General features: G+C 44.7%; 1 protein-coding gene across 1 annotated transcript in view; it reads right to left on the reverse strand.

Annotated features, from left to right (window-relative positions):
* The window catches only part of EEFSEC (eukaryotic elongation factor, selenocysteine-tRNA specific), a 244,383-nt gene that overhangs the window by 836 nt on the left and 223,328 nt on the right, over positions 1–20,219 (reverse strand). The window lies entirely within an intron of this gene.

Here is a 20,219-nt window from a genome sequence, read left to right on the forward strand (position 1 = left end):
GCGGCCGTGGAGGACATCATGGGACCCCAAGCTAATGTGTATATGTGTCCGGGGGTGAATTGCACATACTAGTAAAGCCAAAGCATCATCAATACAGTCACGCAAGTAGAATTTTGTGAAAGCAGTTAACGATGGCAGTCTCCAAGTTTTTTTCGTGAAAGGTGCACTTTGATCAGCCCTGAAAAGGCACATTATATGGGCATAAAGAATAAATATCCTCCATAAACCTTTCATTGTTTGAGGAGCTTTTTGGAAATGTTAGAACTATTTCAATAGCTCTAATGGAGCGTTGCTGGCGCAATATGTTAAGTAGAGCGCTGACTTTCAGGCTGCGTTCTCCGGTTCCTCCCGGTATCATTCATCTCCCTTCTACCTCGCTACCCTCTCACTCCTCGACGGCAGCAGCAAAAAGACAGACAAGATAAGGGGCAGCGACGGTCTAGAGTTGCACGGCTGCCTCACACAAGACAGTGGCCCGGCGCGTTCGGGTCAAGGAGCATCGTCTTTGGACCTTTCCACGTCTTTTTTCCGATAGCACAAGAAGGAATCCAAGAAAGGGCTACGGTGCCACCGCCAGCTTTGGCCAGCGAAATGGAAGCCTCCAGACGGAGAGACAATTTCATTTCTGGTATTTTTAAACCCACGGTGTCACATAACCTTATCTGCAACACTTTATCAGCCTCTCTGCCCTCATAGAGAGGCTCTGATAGGCATTCCCATTCCGGGACATGACAAAAGATTCCGATGTACATGATTCTGTTGGAGACAGGAGGTCTATGAACTCAGGTGATGTGCTCAGTTACGGAGACATGAGGGGGGTTTGCTGGTGGCAGTGTGTAAGGGTAGAGGCTTCCTCTAGTGTCACATGGGAAGAGGCACGGAGGTTAACCCCGTGTGCTGGAGAAACGTGCTACCTGTTTACACTCCTCTCCGCTGCTGGAGGATGTTTTGTCTTCACCAGATTAAATTCTAGGTTAGAATTTGCACAGATAGGAGTACACACTGAAGAAAAAAAAACAAATCTGTTAAACCTACTCATTCCTTTCATTTGCCAATAGCTTAATCACAATGGAATGATCTATATCTTGTTTTTTTCCACCACCAATTAGGCTTTTTGGGGTTGATATTTGTTTTCAGTAATTACTTTATTGTCTATGCATTTTAAAGGGAAAAACAAGGAAAAAATGAAAAAAAATACACTTTCTTCAATTTTATCCCATATAGTTTTAATATAAACACTGCTACTGTGCATAAAACCCACACATTTTATCTGCCTATTTGTCACAATATTTTAATTATGTCCCTAGTACAAAGTATGGTGACATTACATTATTTGGAAATAAAGGTGTATTTTTTCACTAATCTTAAGTGCACGCTCGCGGGAGCGCACAGAGGCAGCATCACTGTTTGACTTATAAAAACGTCCTAGAGCCATTAAGAGGCTCTAGCAGGTCGTTTTTATATGTCTGCTTGTCATTAAGTGGTTAAATTTAACATTGTTAAAGAGACTCCGTAACAAAAATTGCATCCTGTTTTTTATCATCCTACAAGTTCCAAAAGCTATTCTAATGTGTTCTGGCTTACTGCAGCACTTTCTACTATCACAGTCTCTGTAATAAATCAATGTATCTTTCCCCTGTCAGACTTGTCCGCCTGTGTCTGGAAGGCTGCCAAGTTCTTCAGTGTTGTGGTTCTGCTATGAACTCACCCTTTCTGGCCCCTCTATGCACACTGCCTGTGTGTTATTTAGATTAGAGCAGCTTCTCTATTCTCTCTTATCTTTTACAAGCTGGATAAATCGTCCTCTGAGCTGGCTGGGCTTTCACATACTGAAGAATTACAGACAAGGGCAAAGCTGTTTGCAGGAAGAAAAGAGCAGCCTGAAACTTCAGTGCATGGGGGAAAGAAACACACAAATGATCTCTTGAGATTCAAAAGGAATGCTGTATACTGCCTGCTTGTGTATGGATGTATTTTCTATGTGTGGACATACTGTACATCAACCTACTTCCTGTTTTGGTGGCCATTTTGTTTGTTTACAAACAAACTTTTTAAAACTGTTTTTAACCACTTTTAATGCGGCGAGGAGCGGCGAAATTGTGACAGAGGGTAATAGGAGATGTCCCCTAACGCACTGGTATGTTTACTTTTGAGCGATTTTAACAATACAGATTCTCTTTAAAGTGGACCTCTAGATTTTATAGATTTGTTCAAAAGGTGGCCATATACGATTTAATTAGTATTTATTTCTTTTCTTAGTTTCATCAAATAATCAGGAAAATCAAATCAGTTTTTAAAGTATTTTCAATTTCTTATACATCTGATTAAAAAAAAAATAGGAACAAGTATCAATCTGATTGTATTGTGTATGGCGATCTTTAGATAGATGGGAATAAAGCTCTATCCACATACTAGATTTTCATTGCCCCAGATAATTAGTGATCACCTCAGGTGAAGATATAACATCAGTACAGGCATAGTATGACATGATGACAGTGCGACATGGTGATCTGCCAATCAACATCACAAATAAATGACCACTACTGCTGTCCCCAAAGCCAGGCAATTCCACCTGTACTTGTGCTGTCCTTCGAGCAGAACAATCATTCCTTAAAGGAAAACTTAAGTCAAAAAAAAAAATGACATTTACTCACCTGGGGCATTCCTCAGCACCCCGAAGCTGGATGGTGCCCTCGCAGCCCCGCTCCGATCGTCCTGTCCCCGCCGGCGGCTACTTCCGGTTCGGCGACAGCCGCCGACAGGCTGGGAACGCGGCTGTTTTTCCGCGTTCCCAGACGCTGCTATCACCCTCTATGCTGCTATAGCGTATATATTGGAACTTGTAGGATGGAAGAAAACCGGATGAAATTTTTGTTACGGAGTCTCTTTAAGGTATCCATACATTTAGCAATTTTGGCAGCTGATCAACCAAGAGACGAATCTCTCTCTGATGTAATATGACCGGAGAGAGATCTATTGGCTACCATAAACCGCAGGCCGATTCCCGATTGATTTTAGCATGAATTATTTTAGGAATCAGCCCCGTGACACCGTCACGCCACCCCCAGCCACTGTCCCCCGAATGTTTTATGGCGCCCCTCCAGGTACCCATGCAGTTATACTTTCCCTGTCACGCCATCCGTCTGTGTCCTCATACTTCCGCATGAGGCACTCATGTGGTTGCCGGGGTTATAGCACATGGGGCGCATTTGTAACACCATACGCGCCACAGGTGCTATATGCCAGCGGACGTGTGGGGCCCAAACATGGAAATCACTCAGTGTGGACGGCTAACAGGTAAAGTATAACTGCATGGGCACCGGGAGGGGGGAGCATAAAAACACTAGTGGTGACAGCCCCCGGGAGTTCCATATCGTTCATTGCTCGTCCCAATATCGCATGCTGCTACCACTGTGCATCTGAACAAGCATAATGGCCTGAGATTTTCTAGATTGTCCAATCGATACATGCAACCAATTTCGGCTTGAAATTGGTCACATCATCGATCGGGCATGCTCTTGGTAGCACCAATTATCATCCAGTTTGATTATAATTATTGAATGGGCCGCGGAGTGAATAAAAAAAAAACATTTTAATGCCTTTGTAAACTGCCCTTGACATAAAGATGCGATAAGATTGTATAATCGAGACTCTATAGTCCTTAGCAACCTTAAAGAAAAAAGTGCCCCTATGGGTACTTATCTTGGAAGGGGTCCTAATGATGCTCTCCCATTCTCTCCAGCCTTGGGGATCCAGTGCTGGCAGCCCCTGAACAGTGTGCAGCAGTACTTACCAAGGCTCGCTTCTGCACAACCTCAGTATAAGCTTCCCCTCGGGCTCAGGCAGAAATAGCCGAGCTCAATCGGGTCCACTCTACTGCACAGACGTGATCCAGTTCTGCAACATGCCTGAAGAAACTTAAAAGGATGCTTAAGTAATAAAAAGAAAAATGATTTTAACTTACCTGGGGCTTCTTGCAGCCTCCTGGAGTCCTCCTGTGCCCATGATGTCCTCCTGATCCCCTCCGGCCAGCAGCGGCGACTACCTCAAGGCTGGTAAATTGAAATTTTTTTTATGACTTAAGTTTCCCTTTAAGTTTTGAAAGTTTGCAAAGAAATCTTGTACAGTTAGTCAATAAAGGGAGTCTGAAGGGAGTTGAAAAAAAACAAAAAAGATACTCACCTAAGGAGACAGAAGACTCTGGGTCCTAATGAGCCTTCCCATTTCTCCTACGGTTCCCGCGTTCCACCGCTGGCTCCCCCATTAGCAGTTTCTGACCAATTGGTCAGAGACCGCTCTCTGCCGCTGCCCAAGGCCTCGGAAGTGTTCAGGAGCCCAAGTGCTCTCAAGGACAGGCCGCTCCATGCTGCGCATGCACAAGTACAGAGCCACCCGTCTTCGGGAGCACTCAGGATCTTGAAGATTTCCAAATCTTCCTGCGGTGGGAGATTTGAACCGGGGATCCAGCACTGGAACGCGGGGTCTGTGCGAGGAACTTTTCCCATTCAAACCCATAGCTTTCCCATTCCTAAGGTAAGTATCTTGTGTTTTGGGTTTTTGGGGTTTTTTTTTTTCCCTTCAGATTCACTTTAAAGGTATCACCTACTCAACTCTTGTTAACATGATGCTGCCATCCTCTAGGTGGGACACAAGAACACTGAGAACCTTTGTGCAACAAATAAATAGTGCTTAGGAAAAATGGCTTCTGTGCCACTAATGGCATGAAATAGATTTTCTGATTTTCATACATGGAGGACTGATAAGCTCTGCATTACTGCAGAGTCTGGCACCTTGATAGCAGTCTTAGACCAACTGGTCGGTCTACCACCCACCAGAGTTTGCTGCAGTACTGCATAACTGCTACTACTGGCCTTATACAGGTACAGATACAGCAGCTGGTTACAGGTGAGCCTTGGGCTCCTCAGTTTGGACTCGAAGTTGGCTAAAAAAGGAATTATTACCTCTCATGAGCCGGACCTGCTTATAATAAATGACAGCAAAGTCCAGTCGGGACATATAATCATGGCAATGTGACCACTGAGACTGAGGATACAAGAAGCAGAGCACTGAAATATTAATGTTATGCAAACAAGCTATTCATATCATTTATAGATATTTTGTTTCAGGAACTGGAGATAAGAGAGATAAAGCTGAATGGGGAAAATATTTACTGTCCACCAGTGACTTCCTGTCTAGCAGTCCAATGGAAGAGAACATGGGCACTGTAAGTCAATGTAATGGTTCTCACTGTACAGAAAATAATAGTCTGAAAACAAATACTGTATTTAACATTCTATACATTTTCAGCAACATAGATATATATGAATTACAAACTGTAAAAGTAAACTTTAAGAGGAAGTTGGAACTCCAGTGAAAATAACGTAGTAAACAAAAGGGCTTCATTTTTACATTAATTATGTATAAATGATTCAGTCAGCGTTTGCCCATTGTAAAATATTTCCTCTCTCCGATTTACATTCTGACCATTCATCATATGGTGACATTTTTACAGCTGGCAGGTGATGTCAGTGGACGGAGATGCAGCTTGATTTTTTGGCAGTTGGAAACAGCTGTTATTTCCCACAATGCAACAAGGCTCCTACAGTGTGATGTCAGCACCATGATCATGACATCACACTGTGGGAGGGGTTTCAATGCAATATCAGCCATACAGAGCCCCCTGATGATCTGTTAAGAAAAATAAAAGATTTCGCACGGGAAAGGGGGTATCAGCTACTGACTGGGATGAAGTTCAATCCTTTTTTTCTTTTTTTAAACTGAGAGGTATGTTGGGGCTGCCCTCTTTATTCGTGTTTCACGAATTTCATTTACCTGGCTGCCGGGCTATATATTTCAGTAGTGTGTGAGGTACATGCTTCTAATAACTGCTGGCGAGTGTCACTAGTGAGGTCTGAGTCTGATCTTCCTACTCAGTCTGGGTCAGCGACTCAAATATTTGGCCAAGTTCAGGTGGGTGGTTAAAAGGCGTCCGTGTAGCAGAACAACTGTATGAGTTAGGCCCCGGGTGGTGCTGCTAGTAAAAATATTGGCAATTTACATGATTGATATTTTACTACAGACTAACCCATTCACACATGAAGCCTACCCTCCTAGTGCCTAACACTAAAAAACCCCTGGTGTATGGTGGGCCTATAGGTTATCCATGTTACAGAGCTACAGCAATCTAACATGCATACGGCCGTTTGAGTTTTGCTACTCGGATCAGTGCATGGCAGGGATTGATATGGCTCTATTATTATTATTTAGTATTTATATAGCGCCGACATATTACGCAGCGCTGTACAGAGTATATAGTCTTGTCAATAACTGTCCCTCAGAGGAGCTCACAATCTAGTCCCTACCATAGTCCTATGTCTATGTATGTATCGTTTAGTGCAGTGCTGTCCAACTTCGCGGGCATGGAGGGCCGTTTTTTTTCCAGACCACATGTTGGAGGGCTGGCAGACCTCCCCAAATATCCCCCCCCCCCCCTTCCCAAGGGAAAAAAAAATCTAGCAGCAGTATCCCCACAAATTGCAATTAGAGTGATAGCAGATTTTAACACAAAGTGCAACCAGATTGGCTGCAGATTCTCCACAAAATGCAGTCAGATTGGCCCTAGATTTCAACCGGAGTGCCCGGAGAAAACCCACGCAGACACGGAGAGAACATACAAACTCCTTGCAGATGTTGACCTGGCTGGAATTGGAATCGGGGACCCAGCGCTGCAAGGCGAGAGCGCTAACCACTACGCCACCGTGCTGCCCGGCTCTATGGGATAGGGATTGGACTAGCACTAAAGAGTACCCAGATAGCTCATGGGTGAGTTCCCTGGAGGTGAGAGGTCCAGGGCTTGCCCACACTTCCCTCTAGGTGTCGCATGGTGGTTTGGGGGCCCCAGCGAGTGAGAGAGACCTGGGGCCCCTGGGCTGTCATGTGGACCAGTGTTTGTAGCTCATGGTAACCCAGAACCACATGGAAAGTTTAAGGACTTGTTCACACTATGAGCATTTGCGGGTTTTTTTAAGCGCTGGCAATTTTAGAAATCAACCTTAAAGCGCTTGTGCAATGATTCCTTATGAGCGTGTTCACATATGAGCATTTCGGTTTTCAGCAAATAGCAAACGCGCTACATGTACCATTTTCTGATCGCTTTTGCTATGATGGAAGGTTTAGGAAAAGCGCAAAACGCTGGAAAATGAGCTTTTTTTTAATAGCGCTTTCCCGAGCGCGTTTGAGAATAAATACAATGTCTTTCTTTTTTCCGGGTCAAAGAGCTCACTTACTGACGTCAGTCAAATCTCAATCGCTCAGCAAAAGCGCTTTTCTAAGCTCAAAGCGCAGAGAAAAGCGCTTTGAAAAAAGCTCAATGAATCACTCAGCGCTTGCGATAACGCTGCCTATTTATAATGTGAACAAGGCCTGAGGGATGGAAAAGCCCTCTCACTGAACAGTGCTGCTAAATGTAACTTTGCCTATAATGGTTTGTTGGTCACTGTGTATTGTGTGTATTGTGTAAGCTGTAGGGAGAGTAGGAGTAATGTATGGTCTATTGATGTCTAAGATGTTGCAAACCAATGCTAAATAACCAAAGTTATTTGCAATTATTGAGCTTTATGAGAGCAAAGAAGATATCCCATGATGCTTTACTGTTGAGTAAGCAAATCATTAGTATTTGTCCCTTACAAAGTCAGACTCATCCAGAAGGGCTTTGGTCAGTTTATTGAAAGTGTGATCGGACTTGTTGGAAAATGCGGATATGTTGATTGCTGCACTGTGTTTAGCAGGACATTGCTCCCGGTTCAACTGATGCTTGAAAAAGGTCTACTGAAATTGAAAAAAAGATCAGATCAATGTGATGGAAATTGATCGCTATCCAGTTGATTTCTGATCAGAGAGGGATCAATCAACTTGCATCTATCAACCTTAACAATAGTATGCCTAGCTTTAGTGAGTCAGGCTTTAAAGGGAACCTAAACTGAGAGGGATATGGATGTCTCCTTTTAAACAATACCAGTTGCTTGGCTGTCCTGCTGATCTCTTTGGCAGTGGCGTAGCTAAGGAGCTGTGGGCCCCGATGCAAGTTTTACAATCCCCCCCCCCCCCCCCCCCCCCCCAAGCACTCTATACATAATATTGATATGGAGCACCAAAACCTGCCAATGGCAACTACAGTGTCAGAAGGTGCAAGAAGGGGATGGGGAACAGTTTGTTAATGATCACCACTATTCAAAGTATCTATAGAAGTGATTATTATGAGCACAGGACCAATAGAGAGCTAATACTGTAGTTGAGGGAGGGCCCCGATGCGGTCACAAACTCTGCAACCCCTATTGCTTCGCCCCTGCTCTTTGGCAGCAGCAGTGGTCACACACATGAAACAAGCATGCAGCTAATCCAGTCAGAGCACCTGATCTGCATGCTTGTTGGGGGGCTGTGGCTAAAAGTATTAGATACACAGGGTCAGCAGGAGAGTCAGGGAACTGGCATTATTTTAAAAGGAAAAATCCAGATCCTTGTAAGTTTAGGTTCCTTTTAAAGAGAAGCTAGAGTGTGTGTAAAGGCCCATACACACTCTCAACCAAACCGTCTGATTTTGGTCTGTTGGATGACAATCACGCGTGTACGCATGGCAAATGACTAGACGAGCGACTGATAACAGGCACAATCCAACCGTCGGATAAACTGACGCGATTGTTGGGCTGATATTGAGCAGTTGGCCGCGTTTCTACATTTGAACTACAAACCTGTTTTGAATGCAGCCATATCATGCAGTCTGTTGTTTCGCTAGCGTGCGCAGTACGTAAATGACTTGGTCGCTCAGTTGGTTGGTGCACGTAAAATACAAGTTGTGTAAACGATTTGTCGTGGTGTCGGTCAGGTTGTGGCGTTATTCATGTACTTTGTAGGACGTGTGTATGTACCGTGATGCAGAGGTTGCCATCTTCATTCTCTAACAAACAATGCCTGTTGCCTGACTTCTGTGCTGTTCCTCCATCTCTAATAATAGAAAAGTTCCTAGCCCTGAATGAGCATGCAGATCAGATGCTGTGACTCCGCTGGCTGCATGCTTGTTGCAGGGGTGTGACTCAAACACAAGCAAAGCCAAATCTCAGCCTGAGAGCCGGGCAACTGGCATTATTCACAGTGATGGGCTCATGAGTAGTGAGCTATTGGAATCCGTGATTAAAATGAGGCTTGATTGCCTCAGGTGTGCGGCTGGGAGAGAGGGGGTTACTTACCCATAAGCCCACGGTCCTCTATGCGTTCCAATCATCTTGCACATGTCCTATTGGACGCGTTGCAAGACTCACTACGCGCACTTCCTCCTTCAAGCCGGAAGGAGTAAGTGAGCATAGTGAGTCTTGCAACGCATCCAATAGGACACGTGCAAACTGTTTGGAATGCATAGAGGACCGCAGACTTATGGGTAAGTAACCCCCTCTCTCCCAGCCGTACACCTGCGGCAATCAAGCCTCATTTTAATCACGGATTCCAATAGCTCACTGCTCATGAGCTCATCACTAATTATTCATAAGGAAATGAAGATGGCAGCTTCCATATTCCTCTCACGTCAGGTTCCCTCTAAACTATATGCCTAAACCCATACACTCGCGCAGTGTGAACGTGTCGTGTAGGTGTGCAGACTCTTAAAGTAAAACAATGGTTATCAGATGTTGAACTTCTCCCGAGTCTACCAGCATCTCACACCAATGACCAGGCTAACTCTTCCAAAGCCAGCGAGCTGAATGGAAACAATGGGCGTTTATCCGCTCTTGTGGGGCAGCCAGGTGAATGGCATCACACCCTGACAGAATGCTCCTGAGCAGTCTCTTTCCTCGCTGGTGCCAGAAGGTCTGTGCGCGGCGTTACAGCGAGCTCCTAAAAGCCAGGGCCCGAGAGCCAGACGCAGCTCCAATCTAGCTTCCATCTCCCTCGGAGGAATTCTCGCGTTACACGATACATGCCTCGCGTTCCTTGAGTGCAGAGAAATTAAGTGAAATATATCTGTCACTGAAGACGACAGCGGCTACTTAATAGCGGGACCTGACGGGTATTTTTAGATGGAAGTCTTGTTTAACTCGCATTACGGTTTAATCTCCGCTGAACAATGCGCCAGCTCGAGCACGCGCTGAAAAACCTCCGCCATTAATTAAGTCCTGGCTGCTGCGCTCAGTCACACAAAACATTAATAGATTTTTTTTTTTGTTTCCACTGAACAATTACTTTGTTTTGTTGAAGGATTACATTCAGAGGATTGTGCTGCAGCAAAAGAAATGCATTATGCTGCCGATCGTCGTATGCGCAAACACCAGAAAACAAGCGGCTGCTTATAGTAGTCACCCAGTATATGCCAGATCTGATAGCCACCCGCTCTATGCCAACCATGCATTCAAGATGGCTTCACTCTACCTTAAAGGACTACTGTAGGGGGGTAGGGGGGGAAAAGTTGAACGTACCTGGTTCTTCTAATGGTCCCCCGCAGTCATCCTGCGCAGCCACTCCAAGATGCTCCGCGCCCTGCCTCCGGTTCACTTCTGGGATTTCCGACTTTAAAGTCGGAAAACCACTGCGCCTGCGAGGCCGTGTCCTTGCTCCCGCTAATGTCACCAGGAGCATACTGCGCAGGCGCAGACCGTACTGAGCCTGCGCAATACACTCCTGGTGACATTAGCGAGAGCATGGTTGCGCAGGTGCAGTGGTTTTCCGACTTTAAAGTTGTAAATTCCAGAAGTGAACCGGAGGTGGGGCACGGAGCATCGGTGAGTGGCTGCGCGGAGTATCAGTGAGTGGCTGCACGGGCACAGGACATCTGCGGGGGACCATTAGAAGCCCCAGGTAAGGTCAACTCTTTTTCCCCCTACAGTACTCCTTTAAAGGAAACCGAGCACCACTCTTTTTTCCTGGTTTCTAATAGCTATAGGAGCTGCCATGTCCCCCCCTCCCCTTCTAGCTGCCCATTATTTATCCAAAGGAAGGTGTGAAGTTAGCATCTGTGACTTCTCTAAACTCTTTGAAGCACATTGTTTTATCTACACACCCCAACCGCTGCTGATGAAAGCTTTTGTTTGCTCTCTGCTAATGTGTGCAATAAAATAATTACATCATTCCTTATCCGTCTAAAAATTTCTGAGGTCAAGCAGGCCTCGGAAGTAGGGTAATAAAACCTTTAAGAAGAGGTAAAATTTAAGTTTTGCTTTTATTAATGAGCCACATTGTTGTTATGCATCATTAATGTGCTATTGAGATCGGTGCTAAAAATGGTGCTCGGTTCACTTAAAAGGGAACCTGAACTGAGATATGACAATACCAGTTGCCTGGCAGTCCTGCTGATCTCTTTGGCTGCAGTAGTGTCTGAAACAAGCATGCGGCTAATCTAGACTTCAGTAAAATACACCTGCTGCATGCTTGTTCAGGGTCTATGGCTAAATCTATAGAGCAGAGGATCAGCAGGACAGCCAGGCAACGGTTTTAAGAAGGCAAAATTACATTTAGCATAGTTTTTCAATAGAAGGCGTTTTTAGGTCTCTTTAAAGTAAGTGTGCAAGCAAATAAAAAAAAAAAAAAAAAAGACCCACTTACCTGGGGCTTCCTCCAGCCTGTGGCAGCCGTCCTGTGCTCTAGAGGCTCCCGGTCTTCTCAGCTGCAGAAGCCGACCTCGGCAGGTCGGGTTCCTGGTCGGCGTCTTCTGCGCTCCACCGCGCGGGTCACGTGTTCCGGCCGACGTCATCAGGACAGTAGCGCAGGCGCCGAACTACAGCGCCTGCGCAGTACCGTCCTGATGACGTCGGCCGGACCACATAACCCGCGCGGTGGAGCACAGAAGACGCCGACGCGGAACCCGACCTGCCGAGGTCGGCTTCTGCAGCGGAGAAGACCGGGAGTATCCGGAGCTGCGGCGAGGGCACAGGACGGCTGCCACGGGCTGGAGGAAGCCCCAGGTAAGTGGATCTTGTTTTTTTTTTGTTCTTGGATGTTTCCTTTAAAGAGAATCTGTATTGTTAAAATCGCACAAAAGTAAACATACCAGTGCGTTAGGGGACATCTCCTATTACCCTCTGTCACAATTTTGCCGCTCCTCGCCGCATTAAAAGTGGTTAAAAACAGTTTTAAAAAGTTTGTTTATAAACAAACAAAATGGCCACCAAAACAGGAAGTAGGTTGATGTACAGTATGTCCACACATAGAAAATACATCCATACACAAGCAGGCTGTATACAGCCTTCCTTTTGAATCTCAAGAGATCATTTGTGTGTTTCTTTCCCCCTGCAGCTATCTTCCACTGAAGTGTCAGGCTGTTTCTTCCTGCAGAGTGCAGACAGCTCTGCCTGTATGCATGGCCGGATTTCTGGCAAGGCCGCATAGGCCATGGCCTAGGGCACCAGATAAACAAGGGGCGGCCTGCAGGCAGTGGGCATTATTTGCAGGGCATTATTTGCAAGTGTCCAAACAAATGAAAGGGGTCAGGATAACTGCACTATTAGTACCAGCTGGCATCTGCCTGTGCTGTGCTACAGGCAGCTGCAGTCCGTTAACCAAACATCTGTGAACAGTGTGTGACTAGCAAAAGCCAGACCTTGTCCAATGACATAGTAGCAGCTGCAGGCAGTTACAGAAGGCCGGGTTTCACGCACTTGGTGTGGGGGATGAAAGGACCAGAGCCAGCACCAGCAAATAGTACAGAATACAGAAGGCATCCTATCACAGTACCCAATTCTTAATTATTGATTGGCCAGCGCTGTTACCCTGGAGACAGCAGTGGGTCCAGGACTCACTTTTACGTGTTGCTGACCCCACCCAATGTCCAAATGTGAGCCACTTGTGACTATGTGGGTGTGGTGGACGGCTCCTACCACGCCCATCACCTGTAGATCGCTTGATTGACCAGTTCCCCCGTGTGATATGATTGATTCACTTCATATTACCATGGAGACCTCGGCACTAGCCGCAATAGTGGACACCAGCGACCCAAACATTTTTGGGTGGGTGGGTGTGTGGAGAGAGGTGGTAGGATACGGTTTCGGTTGGGGCGGCTGGTAATAGTCGGCCTTGGGCGGTAAAAAGTACAAATCCGGCCCTGCCTGTATGTAATTCTTCAGTATGTGAAAGCCCAGCTAGCTCAGAGGAGGATTTATCCAGCTTGTAAAAGATAAGAGAGAAGAGAGAAGCTGCTCTAATCTAAATAACACACAGGCAGTGTGCAGAGAGGGGCCTGGATGTGGGAGATGCATCACAGAACCACAACACTGAAGAACTTGGCAGCCTTCCAGACACAGGCCTGACAAGTCTGACAAGAGAGAGATAAGTTGATTTATTACAGAGATGGTGATAGTAGAACGTGCTGCAGTAAGCCAGAACACATTAGAATAGCTTTTGGAACTTGTAGGATGATAAAAAACAGGATGCAATTTTTGTTACGGAGTCTCTTTAAGCCCTTTATACCTTCCAGGTGGTACTGGGTCACTCTGAGCTATCTGGTATTCCATAGTAGTGGGCCAAGCCGTATTTCCATAGAGCCACATCAATCCATGCACTGATAAGGACCAAAAAGTCAGAAACAGGCTGTATGCATATTGGGTTGATGTGGCTCTATAACAAATGTATTAGCTATAGACTCACTATACACCAGCAGCTCTGGATGTGTTCCTTATTTTCTGAGGCAGAAAGAGATGATTTGCATATTCGGGAGTAATGCATCATGGGAAACTGCAGTTGCTCACTCACAGCTAAATTATGCTGATACCTTCTATTTTAAAGGTGCCCACTAACAGTCCAATTTCTAGAGAAAAATTGTTCGAGCAATCAGAAATTCTGATCGGAAGTGAAATCGTTCACTACACCATCAACGAACCAATCTTTGCTTTCTATCTACCACAACCAACAAGAAAATCCAAATTTTGGTTCGACGAAAATCCAATCGGACGACTGTTTTTAGAATCGTTCATAATCCATTGTGCCCATCAACAGAGATTATTTACAATCAATCCGATCAGAATTTCTGATCGCTCAAACAATTTTTCGCTAGAAATTGGACCGTTAGTGAGCACCTTAAGAAGGCAAAATTACATCCATATCCCAGCCTTCATATCCCTCTCACTTCAGGGCTGAGGAATGACCTATACTGTCTGCATGTGTCAGCCCAGAACTATGCTGTACATACTCTGCTTCAGCCATGCTTGAGGCTTCCACAGCCCTGGCCATGCAGGTGGAGTGTGGACACCATGTGTGACTATTCACATCTGGCTGCAGAAGGAAGCTGGTCGCTCACAGCGTCCCCGAGAGGCAGCTCCTCGGAATTGGTTTTTGCTGCTAACAATCACAGAAGAATGCGAGAAAACACAACCGTTTCCCAAGCACTGCTTGCTGGTGCCATAATTAATAGAATCATCAAACGGCCCTGGAAATTGCTTCCAATTGCCGGCGTCACTTTCATGTGCCATGCCAGACTATAAGAGCCCATCTCAGCAGCTGACGAGAGCTCTGCTGGCCTGTGTGTCGTGGACTGGGAACTCTGGGCTGCGGGTAATTTGCTCGGTAATGGGGTCCCAGCGGGCAGGCATTACACGCCATTTAAAGTCTTGTTGTTTTTCCCATTTCAGTTCATATTTAGTAGAGCGAAAAGCATTATAAAATAGTAGGAACGTTTCTCATCCGCCTGCCGAGTTCCCACCGTCTGCCGGCGCTGGGATCAGAGCTTGTACAGCGAGGGCACCCTGCAGTAACCTGCCCCAATCACAACTCCTTCCTCTGCTCTGTGTTATGGCACTACGCACATCAGTGTGCTGCTGATCATCCGCCTCTGCTACTGGACAAATAGTGGCTATAGGAAAACAATCACCACCTTAATGATTCACATTTTGCTGTATGCGGTCTGAAAATACAAAAATATTTTCCAGCTGTTTTTATCAATAAAACTTAGTGTACCAGAGCTGAGACAAATTAAAAGTTTTATACATACCTGGGGCTTCCTCCAGCCCCATGCGCACGGATCGCTCCCACACCGCCATCCTCCGCATTCTCTGTTGCCGGTACCGGGTCCCGTAACTTCAGCTAGTCGTGGCCAGTCTGCACAAAAGAAGTGAATCATCCTGTTGGGCTCCCATCCCCCCCCCCCCCCCCCCAGTTGTGTTCCACCCTCCCCCAGGTCCGTACTTAGTGTTTTAAAGCGGTATAAAACCCTGACATAATATTCAATAAAAACATGTTTTCCTACTATGTGTCAGAGAAGTATTTACTTCAAGTATCAAGCGAGGAATGTAAACACAAGATAACATTCTCTCCAGTTCGGATGCGTCCAGCTTTCCCGGCAGGAAGCTTGTAAGTCCTGTGTTTAACCCTTTGAATGCTGTTCTAGTATTAAAAAAAATGGTGGTAGTATATAATATGCAAAACAAAAGAGAAAAGAAGCGAGTGCACACCTATGCCTTTATGCTCAATCCAATCCACTGATCAGCATTGCCACATCCAGACAGAAAAGGTGGCATTCAAGTATATAAAAATAGAAAAAGAGTCTAGGAGCAACTTCGCCACATTAAAGCTTTAAAACTTCATAACCTTTAATCAACATCTTCTTAAAAAAGTTCCAGCATTATTAGACATAGAAATTGTATACTTATCAGACAAGAAGGTAAGCAAGGCCTTGCTTACCTTCTTGTCTGATAAGTATACAATTTCTGTCTTTAACCTCCTTGCCGGTTATCCCGAGCTCAGCTCGGGGTAACCTGCGCAGGAGGATTTCTCAGGCCCCGCTGGGCCGATTTGCACAATTTTTTTTCCCTACACGCAGCTAGCACTTTGCTAGCTGCGTGTAGTACGCGATCGCCGCCAATTCGCCATGCCGAGCCGCCCCCCCCGCACCAGACCCCTGCGCAGCCTGGCCAATCAGTGCCAGGCAGCGCTGAGGGGCGGATCGGGGTTCCCTGTGACGTCCATGACGTCATCCCGCCCCGTCGCCATGGCGACCGGGGAAGCCCTGCAGGAAATCCCGTTCTCGACGGGATTTCCTGCATACTCTGATCGCCGAAGGCGACCGGAGTGGGTGGGGGGATGCCGCCGCTCAGCGGCTATCATGTAGCGAGCCCTGGGCTCGCTACATGATTTAAAAAAAAAAATTAAAAAAAAGTGCGGCGCTGCCTCCTTGCCGGATTTTTTACACCGGCAAGGAGGTTAATAATGCTGGAATTTTTTTAAGAAGATGTAGTATATAATACGCTGTAAATCATCTTTTAGAGGAAAGAAGAAATGCTGGGTTTCATTCTGCTTTAAAGGCTCACCTCTCCACTGGCGTGACTTTTGACCTCCTCCGGCGTTCAGCACCACTGAGAGTGCTGGTACCACATGACTTGACACATGTAGTGACATCACACACACACCAGTGTCACATGAAACAAGTAATGACGGTGACACAGGACACCAGAGGAGACTATGAGTCATGCTGCCAGAGAGGTGATACTTTACAATACACACAGGCGTGGGGCGGGGGGACAATGACACACATACATTTGGGGAAATTGTTGATCGTCGAGACATCGAATGCCGCTACCACCGTGCACACAATCAAGCTCTTGCAACCAAGATTTTTCCACCATTCCTGAATGATCAACTTTACTGATTTCAGAATGAAATCGACCAAAAGATATTGGGCGGCCATGTTACATCACCAATTCGCTTCCAATTTTCCAATTTTACTGATATCAATGCCCGCAGATGCGTTGCGCCGTTAGCGTGACCTGCAGTAGCTTGGGTACATAAGGTTTGTGCATCAGGCCCATAGTGCCTTAACTGCTGTGTTCCCTTTTATTTTGCTCCTTGCAAGCGTTATAAACCAGTGCTTTATCTGTGCAACTAGAGAAGTCATATTGTCATGACCGCTCTTTTGAAAAGTAATTAGAAATCAAAACATGTGCATCTGTCTCATAACAGGATAGTGCTGAAGAGTTCAAAATGCCATTATTGAAGAGAGCTGAATGAACTAGATTTGTACGTCACACTGACATGGCTGCTATTTACAATTCATTCATAAACGTGCAGCCCTTAAACTGAAAGTAAAAATGAAGACTCCAGGAAATTTCTACTTACCGTTATTGCTACTCGTACAATTCATTATATCATAAGTCATAAGCAAATTCTAACTTTTTACCAAAAATAAAACTTACTCCCTCGCCTTGCATCTTCTAAGCCTTTCTGTTGGTAAACTGATGTGATGTAAGGCTTTGCTGATCTATATGAAAGCTACAAAGCATAGTTTACTTTACTTTGAGTTTGCCTTTGGTATCAGCAGTTCACATTTCTACAACTACTAATTATTTGAGAATACAAGAGAATAACATTTTCCTAAGTGTTCTGGGTCATCAGTCCTGGTTCAGAGTAAGTTTGTTTGAAATCTAGAAAATCAATTAGTGTTATACACTGTATATATTTATGTTGATTTCAAAAACTTTACAGCACAAATGTTTCTGTTGGTCAGACTTGGAACTGGATCATTTCAGTGTAAGTGCAAGAATTACGTCAGTTGCCAGTAATGTGAGAACACCAGCTTAGTGGGATAAGTAGGTTAGTTAAAGTAGTGTAAAGGTTGGTAGGCAGGCTTGGACCTAGTCTTAAGGGTTTTGTTAGTACTAAGGTTGAGTTATAAATAACAATTTGTTAAAAGCGTTGCTTTAAAGAAGAAATTAGCTTTTTTTTTTTTTTTTTTTTTTTGAGAAATCTGAATTTCCCCCCTTTTTTGATAAAAGAAGATTTTTATGTGTTTTCCATATGTGGGACAAAGTGTGTGTGTGTGTGCGTGCGTGCGTGCCCACCTTATGGGTGGATATACACACATCCAATTTTGAATGACCAATGACATCACTTCCATGTAGTATGAGAGCTCATATTACATAGGTTTGTTAAAACTGGCTAATTATTTGGCCAACTAAATCTAAATGTGTGCATGGACAGTTAGTGTTAGTGAAGGTGTGTACCAGGCTTACTTAACGACACCTATTTGATTGGACAAGGTTACCACCTCAGTGTAGTATGAGGGTCAACAGATTATTATTATTTTATATATATATATATATATATATATATATATATATATATATATATATATATATATATATATATATATATATTTAATAGCACATACATCTTCCACAGGGCTGTACAAAGTATATTGTCTTGTCACTTAACTGTCCCTCAGAGGAGCTCACAATCTAATCCCTACCATAGTCCTATGTCTATGTATATATCATGTGGTATATGTATCTTTGTCTAGGGCCAATTTATTGGGAAGCCAATTAACTTATCTGTGTGTTTTTGGGAGGAAACTGGAGTGCCTGGAGGAAACCCACACAGACACGGGGAGAACATACAAAATCCTTGCAGATATTGACCTTCCTGGCATTCGAACCAGGTGACCCAGCACTGCAAGGCAAGAGCGCTAACCACTACGCCACCGTGCCGCCTAACAAATTTCAAAGGCTATGAACAGATTGTGTAGGTAAACTCTTATGCTGGGAAAATAACCATGAGTTTATTTTTTTTTTCAGCAGTTAGATGGCTCGATAGATAATTTCTGACAGGTCCGATCTGATTTTAATCGTTTTTCTGATCGATTTTCTCATAGAAGTGAGTGGAAATTGATTGGAAAAAACAATCAGAAAATCAATTGGAAAAAAACATTTGGAAAATCGATCGGAAAGTAAATCTGCCAAATTAACTCATCGAGTATTCCCAGCATTACAGTATACTATCTGGAGGTGGTAAAACTGGTCAGTGATTGGCCATTCAAAATTGAAGGTGTGTACCAGGTTTAAAGCCCAATCTACACAATACGATTCTTTGTGCGATTCGATTACGATTCTATTTACGATTCGATTAAATCCATCATGTCCGATACTGATTCAATTCGATTCAATTTGATTTGCCATTGCAAAACAATGGCAAATCGAATTGGATCGAATCGAATCCCGATCGGACATGTCGGTTGATGATTGTACTGATATGGCAATTATCCCTTAACCCAATCTACACGACTGCCTTATCAGTACAATCATCTTTATACCAATCCTGGACCCCAGAAGCTTTAAACACTCCAGATGATATATTTTTGCTGGAAAGTAAAACTCCAAACACAGAACACGCTTCCAATGTGAGAAGTCTCTCTATGTCACAGCCATATGGAGAAAAGGGGCTTCTGCGGGATTCTGGCAGGCGGTAGGAGGCCCAGTAATCACGGATGGCTGTTTGGTACCCAGCGCTCTCCATCTGAAGAGCGCACACGTAGGACGCCAACTGCACTCTAATTTCCCAACTTCTCCTACATATCTGCTACTTGAAGCCGACCCGCTGTCTGCTCATTGTTCGTCCCATCGTCACACCGGCCTCTGAGCACATCCCAATCATCAGGAGTGGGAAGAAAGAATAGGAGACAAGAGCGCTAACAAGACAGCGGAAAGCAGGATGGAGAGTTCCTTTATTTCAGTTGTATGCAGCCCACATTGTGCATAAACAAATATGCAGCTGGCTCGCAAATGATAAGGAGATTACATTTTTCATTTCTGGAAATCAGGTTTGTTCTCCGTTGTCATCACAACAAAGCGAATTAAGACGGGGGAAAAAAACAGGCATCTCCGTACTCATAGCAAGGTTCTTCACGGCACAGCTGTAGAGATACTTAATATTCTCAAACAAGCCTTTGATTGTCTTTGATGCGACGCGCACGCTTTTACTGTAACACAAAGAGAGGCGAATGCGGCCTGTTCTGATGTCTTAATGTTGCTTAATACCTTGTTTAACCTTCGCTAAGCTCCTTAAATGGTGGGAGACGAATTGGTGGAAAACAAAAAGGCTGAAAGAGGGAAGAAGAAAAAACAGCAAGGATTTGCACCAGAAAAAAAGTTGTCTGCGCTGAACTTTGTTTTGTGCAAATAAAAGTTGCAAACACATGCTTCGTTTTTTAACAAGCAGACCAGATCTTTTCAAATAAACTTATATGCTTGGCTGAACCAATCGTACAAGTTGATGGAGCTCTCTGAAGGGTTTCTGCCCCAATGGTGATCAGACATGCATTTATGCACCTAGAAGCAGGTCTAAGTAAAGATGGTCAGGGACTACAATGGTCCTAAAAGCCCCCTTACTAAGATGTTAAGAAAAACAAAAATTTGCTTTCCTAAAACAGAAAGAATTTGCGATAATTCAGGTTGGAGTGAGCTCGAGATGTCTCCCAGAGCACC

The sequence above is a fragment of the Hyperolius riggenbachi genome, chromosome 9 (assembly GCF_040937935.1).
Source record: "Hyperolius riggenbachi isolate aHypRig1 chromosome 9, aHypRig1.pri, whole genome shotgun sequence".
Taxonomy (NCBI): Eukaryota; Metazoa; Chordata; class Amphibia; order Anura; family Hyperoliidae; genus Hyperolius; species Hyperolius riggenbachi.